At 43.4% G+C, this 8,974-nt stretch overlaps 1 protein-coding gene across 1 annotated transcript in view; it reads left to right on the top strand.

Annotated features, from left to right (window-relative positions):
• The first annotated feature begins 211 nt into the window (after window positions 1-211).
• lrfn2b (leucine rich repeat and fibronectin type III domain containing 2b) overlaps window positions 212-8,974 on the top strand; it is a 97,322-nt gene continuing 88,559 nt past the window's right edge. Inside the window, exon 1 of the mRNA XM_034698859.1 lies at window positions 212-282. The gene's annotated coding sequence lies outside the window, so the exon portion shown is untranslated. The remainder of the gene's footprint in view (window positions 283-8,974) is intronic.

Here is an 8,974-nt window from a genome sequence, read left to right as displayed (position 1 = left end):
TTATTATTATTATTATTATTATTCAGCATGTGGCATAAATGAGCCATGTGAAAATCCCTGGTACCTTCATGTGAGGGTGTGTATCTGTGTGTATATGTGTATATTTGTGTATGTGTGTATGTGTGCAGGGTGCTTCTTACAGGATGCATGCTGATGGACAGTTTTCTCTATGTGTCGTGCAGGTGGTCTGGTTCTCTCGGTGTGGGAGTGAGGGACGTGGAGGCTGTGATTAGCGGGCCGAGCCCGTGATTGAACCTATGGCAGAGAGACAGCACAGTGCAGGTAGGAGCTGCCACACACACACACACACACACACACACACACACACACACACACACACACACAGACACACACAGAAACACACAGATCTGTGCCCAACCACAGCACGACAACACAGGACAATCTGTACAGAGACAAAGTGTACAGGGACGTTCCCGTGGAGGGAGCCTTCTGTCACACATCGAACCACAACGTGACTAACCATCCACACCTCCTCCTGCAGCCTGGAGACGCTGTTATCTGACACACCAGACCATGCAGACTTGTACCTACAACAAACAACAGAGCAGGATGTTCACTGTCAGACACAATGATCCTGATGTCAGGATTTAAGACTTCAGACTCTCTCTCTCCTGTGACTGATGGTTTACTCGGTTACAGAGATGTTGTTAGGTAAAAGCTAAAGTCAGCATGCTAACGTGTTTACCTGGTACATTATTCACCATGCTACTGTGTAATACTCAAACACAGGGGGCATCCACCCAGGCTGCTGTTGAAAGTTATTTTGTCAGATGTTTGTTTTTGAACCATGAGTTCCCAGAATCCCGCACACTGTCCAACCTGTAAATAAAATAGTTTTATTGCAACGTTTCAGTGCTAGAACCTCAAAATCTAGCATCTTATTTACAGTATCTCACAAAAGTGAGTACACCCCTCACATTTCTTCTAAAGCTGATGCACAAGAAAGCCTCCAAACAATCTGCTAAAGACAGCAGACTAAGGACATGGATTACTGGAACCATGTCTTGTGGTCTGATGAGACCAAGATAAACTTATTTGGTTCAGATGGTGTCAAGCGTGTGTGGTGGCAACCAGGTGAGGAGTACAAAGACAAGTGTTTCTTGCCTACAGTCAAGCATGGTGGTGGGAGTGTCATGGTCTGGGTCTGCATGAGTGCTGCCGGCACTGGGGAGCTACAGTTCATTGAGGGAACCATGAATGCCAACATGTACTGTGACCATAGACTGTATAAAATATGGACGTAGTATCCGTGACGTCACCCATCTGTTCCTGAGAGCTGTTTAAAGCAAATCGACGGCAGCAGCCATATTGGTAATGCGGAACTCAACTAGGCAGAGTGTGACGTAGTGTGAGTCTCTTAGCCAATGGCTGTGTGTTCCCGACCGGGAGTCACGTCAGTCATGTCCTTATTTGGGCAAAACTCATAATCTTAATATCTTCTTAACCGTCACGTTAGAAAAAAATTCACCCCCCGTACAGTGTGTGTCATTAGAGAGATTAGCGTTGTAGGGCCAAGCCGTTTTTTGAACCAGGCTGTAAACATGTTTATTAATGCTGCAAAGATCGTCTTTTTCCCATTCATATCTATGTGGTTTCCGGTGTTTCTGCAGCCAGCCTCAAGCGGATTTTCGATGTATTGCAGTTTATATCACTTCCGCATTGGCTTCATCGTTTGAGACCGGAGTTTGCCGCTTGACTGTGACATACTGAAGCAGAGCATGATCCCCTCCCTTCAAAAACTGGGCCGCAGGGCAGTATTCCAACATGATAATGACCCCAAACACACCTCCAAGACGGCCCCTGCCTTGCTAAAGGAGCTGAGGGTAAAGATGATGGAGTGGCCAAGCATGTCTCCAGATCTAAACCCTAGTGAGCATCTGTGTGGCATCCTCAAATGGAAGGTGGAGGAGCACAAGGTCTCTAACATCCACCAGCTCCATGATGTCGTCATGGAGGAGTAGAAGAGAATTCCAGTGGGAACCTGTGAAGCTCTGGTGAACTCCATGCCCAAGAGGGTTAAGGCAGTGCTGGAAAATAATGGTAGCCACACAAAATATTGACCCTTTGGGCCTAATTTGGACATTTTCACTTAGGGGTGTACTCACTCTTGTTGTCGGTGGTTTAGACATTAATGGCTGTGTGTTGAGTTATTTTGAGGGGACAGTAAATTTACACAGTTATAAAAGCTGTACACTGACTACTTTACATTGTATCAAAGTTTCATTTCTTCAGTGTTGTCCCATGAAAAGATATTATTAAATATTTGCAGGAATGCGAGGGGTGTACATACTTTTGTGAGATACTGTATATGTGCTCTGATTTTAATGCTTAGGACCATAATTCATGTGTTCATTTAATGACTTCTGAGCCTGCTGAGCTGGATGACCCTGCATGCTCTCCTGACTGACAGAGCTGGTCTGTATGTAAGAATGTTTCAGTATAAAGACTGAGAGGAAAGGGGAAAGTAATTAGGGTGAAAACTCGATATTTTAAACTACACCCTGCAGTTCTCCTGAGACACTGAGCAGTGTGAGTTTGTCCTAATTTCCAGCCGAGCGTACCACAGGTGTATTCTTGTCACCACGTCTGCTGTTTGAATTTACAGCTCCTTAAATTTTAAAAACGTACCCGCTGCTGCTGTCTTTAAATATTACTGAGACAGCTCATGTGCAAGTAGGAGTGACAAGAATGAGGACAATTCATTACCAAAATGAAAACAAGATGAAGTAGGTCATGCTTGATGTGAGTGCTGCAGACAACCATGAACAAAACCAAGGCACTCCATCTGTAGGTGAATTACACTTGTACACTTTTCTTTGAGAATGAGAGATTATAAAAGACCAACTTGAGTCAACTCCACATATAACTCACACAGAGACGATTTTCAGTCATCCAGGTCAAGAGATGTGTTGTGAAAGCCGCTCAGTGCTGCTGTGTTATCAGAAATGTTCAAACCAAACTCCACTAAAACAAAAAGTTCTATTTCAAATGTGTTTGTTTGTTCAGCCATGGAATCAGACTTTTCACAAAGCTACATGGTGCTGATGGTGCTATTTCAGCATCATTTCAAGCTGTCAGTCTGTTTATTCAGGGTTACGACGCTGCAGTGAGACTTGCTAGATACAGTGAAACTGAGACTCAGTGGAGACAGATGGACAGGCGCTCCACAGCTGAAACACATGACCATAAGTTTAGCAAGGACCACACTATCAACAGGATGTAATTTGACAATGATTTATTGATTTAATCAGAATAGTGATTCTGGATTTGACGTTGAACTTCTTGCCGTTACTGGTTTGGGGAAGCTTGAGGGGACCCACTGTAGTTCCTGTGCACAACAAACCCCTCTTTAGAGCCCTATGCATAGAAGGACAGAAAGAAAAGGGGAGGGAGGGCGGAGTGTGGAATCTGAGAACAAAGGGGAGGAGAGGGATGTGTTTGAATTTATAAGAGAGATGGAAGAGGAGTGGTTGAGGTTAGGGTTGGGTGATAACTCTATAATGATAATTATCGTGATTTATTACCCGGCTTTCTTACTGATCTTCCGCTTGTGTAAGAAGCTTGATTCTGATTGGTCAAAACCCCTTGACAACCCCTTGACAGCGGTTATTACCTTTCACGAACATGAGAAACCAGAGTCAAACTGATCACACGTCATGTCAAATCAATCCACAAAAGAGGAGTTCCGGCACATTTAGCTTCTGCTTGTTGACACCATAGACCGTAAGGTGAGGTAAAACTGTTAGCTTCTGTTAGCGTCATACTGGTAAGCAAAGTGGCTAACACGTTAGCTTCAGTTAGCAAGCTAAATCGGCAGGCTACCGACGTTTATATATTGGACCCTGTCCAGCAATATTGGCAACAGCCCTTCAGGGTGGTCAAAACCCCTCCGGTTCGTGTCAGGGTCTTGTCTCACCCTGTCGAGATTCTTTTTCCCATAACAACCTGCTAACCATACATTATCCATTACATCATTTTTCATTTGTTATATTAATATAAAAAATATTCAATAAAAGTTTGATATATTTAAACCTGTAATTACACCCCCAACCACCGGAAAAAGAGGGGGGCACTAATGAGCCTTGAACACTAGCTGCCATCCAACATTAGACAGTGAGAAGACAGCATTGAACAGCCAATCATGTCGCAGGGTGAGAGGTAGGCGGGGCTTAAAGAATTTTGGAGCGAAATGTAAACACAGCTGAGACGAGCAAAATTTACGCATCGTACTTTTAACACCGTCAGAAACGATGGATTCAACAAGCTTACCAGAAAGCTAAACACAGACACAAGCTATGACTGTCTGTTGTCTTCAACTTTCACTCAGGACCAAAATCTGCCTTTAAATTGAAATGAAATAATGATTTTATATTTATTGTGATAATTATCGATATCGACTGATATGAAATAATTTATCGTGATAACACGATTTTCAATATCGCCCAGCTCTAGTTGAGGTGTGGTCCTGCTCCTGAAACTCTGCTATGTAGCACCACTTGGTGTCTATTAGAGAGATTCTGGTACTGGTTGTAACTACCAGCTCATCTAATTGGGCACAGGACAGCCTGAAGCAGGAGGAAGATTCATCCAGACACAGTCGATGGAGGAGGAGGAGGAGGAGGAGGAGGAGGAGGAGAGATTGTGTGAGAGTCCAGGTGATGATATGAACACATGAATGCTGGTGTTATATTTTCAGACATGCCTTGAAAAGCAATGGATGTATTATTAGTTTAACCCACATTAAACACCAAGATCACATGGATAAACTTGGCCGAGTAACGCTGGGGAAACATGTCCTTTGCCTTTGGTTTGAAGACACGCATAGGATCAGAATGAAGCCCACAGAGGTACGATAACAATTAGCAATTAACAAAATTAAAATAGTGTTTTAGAATATCCAACAGATGCTCATTATGTAGAATGCAATTGCAAAGTTAGGACTTTATATTATGAACAAAGTGGAGTACTTTGAGGCTCCAGCAGAATAAAAACCCAGAGGCTTAGATAAAGACAAAGGAATCTTGTTAAATAATAAACTGATCTTCTACAAATGAACCTCGTCACGAAAACAACGACTCTCCTCTCACAAATGGGAATCAGCGTGCAGAGAACACAACAGCCGTGTCTAATGGTGCAGAGCTGGAGCGCATTAATTTCCTCAAGTCAGACAGAAAGATATTAGAGTACAAAGCCTCTGCAAATGTTAGTCATCACTTTGTTGTTAACAGACACACACACATAAACACACACACACACACACACACACACACACACACACACACACACACACACACACACACACACACACACACACACACAAACACACAGACAGATGCATGCACAAAATAAGTTAAAAAAATGCTGGAAGTTTAGAAGTGCAATATCTATCCTTGCTGGGGGACGTGTGTGTGTGTGTGTGTGTGTGTGTGTGTGTGTGTGTGTGTGTGTGTGTGTGTGTGTGTGTGTGTGTGTGTGTGTGTGTGTGTGTGTGTGTGTGTGTGTGTGTGTGTTCATCATTCGTCGAGCCCATCCAGAGATGTCCTTAGGAGTGACAGATGTGTGACTTTAACGGCTCTGACAGCAGACGCCTCTTTCATCCTCAGAGGGTGGCCATGCATCACCTGCAGCGCATCAATCTGCTGCAGCATGGAGGCAAAACAGTCAGCAAGCAGTCAGCAAGGCAGTTAGGATACAGTCAGGGGGTCAGCCAGAGAACAGTCAGCAAGACAAAAAAAACCGTCAGCAACACATTCAGAAAGCAGTCAGCAAGGCAGCCAGGATACAGTCAGCAAGGCAGTCAGAAAGCAGTCAGCAAGGCAGTCAGGATACAGTCAGCAAGGCAGTCAGCAAGCAGTCAGCAAGGCAGTCAGCAAGCAGTCAGCAAGGCAGTCAGGGAACAGTCAGGGAGTCAATCAGATAACAGTCAGCAAGACAAAAAAAACGTCAGCAACACATTCAGAAAGCAGTCAGCAAGGCAGCCAGGATACAGTCAGGATACAGTCAGCAAGGCAGTCAGAAAGCAGTCAGCAAGGCAGCCAGGATACAGTCAGGATACAGTCAGAAAGGCAGTCAGGAAACAGTCAGGGAGTCAGTCAGAGAACAGTCGGCAAGGCAGTCAGCTAACAGTCAGACAGCAGGTCATTCAGAAAAAATCCAAACAGTGAACAGTCAGCAAGTCAGTCAGAAAACAGTCGGTCAGCAGGTTCTTCTGAAAACAATAAAACCGAAAACAGTCAGCAAGGCAGTCAGACAACAGGCAACAACTCGGTCAAACAACAGTCAGCAGGTCAGTCAGAAGTCAGTCAGCGATTCAGTCAGAAAACAGTCAGCAGGTAACTCTGATAACAGATTAAAACAGTCAGTAAGTCAGTCTGAAATCATTTGGACAGCCAGAAAAAAAATAATCAGAAAAGGGTCAGCAAGTCAGTCTGAAACAATAAAACAGCCCGAAAACAGATGAAAACAGTCAGTTAGTCAGTCTTATGACAGTCAGAAAGCAGTCCGCACATCAGTCAGAAAGCAGTCCGCACATCAGTCAAAAAAGAGAGCAGAACAAACAGAGTTAATCTTTCAGAAAGCAGTTGGAACAGTCAGAAAACAGTCAGAAAATTGTCTGCAAATCAATTGGAAAACAGAATTTTCAGGAATCAGTCATAAAAACATGTGGAACAACAGTTAGAAAGCAGAGCAAAACAAATAAAACCAAAAGCTGGGACATCAGTTAACAGAGAAAAAAAACAGTTTGTAAAACAGTCAAACTTTTCAGCAAATCAGTCAGCTAACAGTCAGGAAAAAAGAAAACTTGACAAAAATCAGTCTAGAAATATGAGGCAACAATTAGAAAACAGAGTAAATCAGTCAGAAATAAACAAATAATCTGAAGCTGAAACAGTCAGGAAACAGTCAGCACTGGGCTTTTTAACTACTTTCTAGGTTAAAAAAATAATAAACTGTGGTCTCTTTGAGGAATGATAAAATCCTGAGAGAACCTTAGCGCTCAGTATGTTTCTGTTCTAACTTCAGCCCTTATCTTTAAGATGAGTTAGCGTGATTCAGTCTGAAGGTCAGCAGAGGTTTGTTTAAAGTGAAAGACATTTAGGATTTTGAAAAAGTGGCATTGCCTCTAAAATCTTTGAATTTTATTCGCCGGGTGTTTACGCGGCTCCTCCAAGCTTACAGGAAATAACCGTGCACAGCTTCATATCTTGTTCAACATTCAGAATTTGAATGAGAAGCAATTAAACAGCCATTCAGGAGCTCATGTCTGGTTTCCAGGATCACTGGAAAAGCATTGTTCTACAGGATAAACTCCTTTTGTTTTAATGAACTGAGCTCTTTGACGTATTAAGTTTGTGTTCTATTGAAGCTCCAGATCTCTCAGAGCCCACAGGGAGGCCTGCCTCTTTTCTCTCAGGGACAGAAAGTCTCCTGCAGACAGGATTTCATGTGTTTTTTAATTCATAATGAGCCGGCCCTCTTGTCCCTGAAGAGTCTGGGCAGCGATTGCAGCTGAGTGGATCTATCTGAGAATTACCCGTGAAATTCAGAGCGTCCTGAGGCTGAAATCCTTCTGATTACGTTTCACGGATAATGTGCAGATTTGAACGCATCGTACAGAGTCTACACAGTCTCTGAAACACCGTCCAAGTATTGAGCAACTGAATAACTGCAGCGCCTCAGGGGCTTCAAAGTCTTTGCAAACCTCCCTTCAATTCATCTGCAGCTCCCACTCATGACTGATGCAAACAGGACACTGACATTAATCAGGGACTGAAGTTTTCACTCTCAGTCTGGTTCATTTACTGCCCAACTTCTCCCTACGATGCTCTGAATTCTGTTGTTTTAAAGTTACACCTCATTGGTTTGCATATGTGTCAGGCCAAACTCTAAATATAATGCCATGTATTAACAAACTCAATAAGAGCTCGTCTTTGACTTGTAGGATGAAATTCTGCCTTTATTTGGTCAATGAAATTTTCAAAGGAAAATAAAAAGACAACACAATGTGATACAATTTGATGTGATATAAGATCATACAACATGTTACAGCCATGTTATGATATAACAGAACAATAGGATGAAATTTCGGGATGTAACAGTATCAACAATTTTGCGATATTGCGTGAACAGGAGCGCCTCGATACTCTTGTGGACCTGTGACGGTATCAACTGAGAGGTCTGCTGGGCATAAATATTAGTTAAGTTCTAATTGCAGTGAGGCAGAGTGGAGATAAGTGGGAAGTAAAGAGACCATGGGGTACAGAGATGGATGGATGGATGGATGGATACATGGGTGGATGGATGGATAGATGGATGGATGGATGGATGGATGGATACATAGGTGGATGGATGGATGGATGGATGGATGGATGGATGGATGGATGGATGGATACATAGGTGGATGGATAGATGGATGGATACATAGGTGGATGGATGGATGGATGGATGGATGGATGGATGGATGGATGGATGGATGGATGGATGGATGGATGGATGGATGGATGGATGGAAACATAGGTGGATGGATGGATGGATGGATGGATGGATGGATGGATGGATGGATGGATGGATGGATGGATGGATTGAAACATAGGTGGACAGATGGATGAATGCTTGGATGGATGGATGGATGGATGGATGGATGGATGGATGGGTGGGTGGATACATAGGTGGATGGATGGATGAATGCTTGGATGGATGGATGGATGGATGGATGGATGGATGGATGGATGGATGGATGGATGGATGGATGGATGGATGGGTGGATGGATACATAGATGGATGGATGGATGGATGGATGGATGGATGGATGGATGGATGGATGGATGGATGGATGGATGGATGGGTGGATGGATACATAGGTGGATGGATGGATGAATGCTTGGATGGATGGATGGATGGATGGATGGATGGATGGATGGATGGATGGATGGATGGATGGATGGATGGATGG

The sequence above is a fragment of the Notolabrus celidotus genome, chromosome 13 (genome assembly GCF_009762535.1).
Source record: "Notolabrus celidotus isolate fNotCel1 chromosome 13, fNotCel1.pri, whole genome shotgun sequence".
Taxonomy (NCBI): domain Eukaryota; kingdom Metazoa; phylum Chordata; class Actinopteri; order Labriformes; family Labridae; genus Notolabrus; species Notolabrus celidotus.
This window is presented reverse-complemented; position numbering and strand designations above follow the sequence as displayed.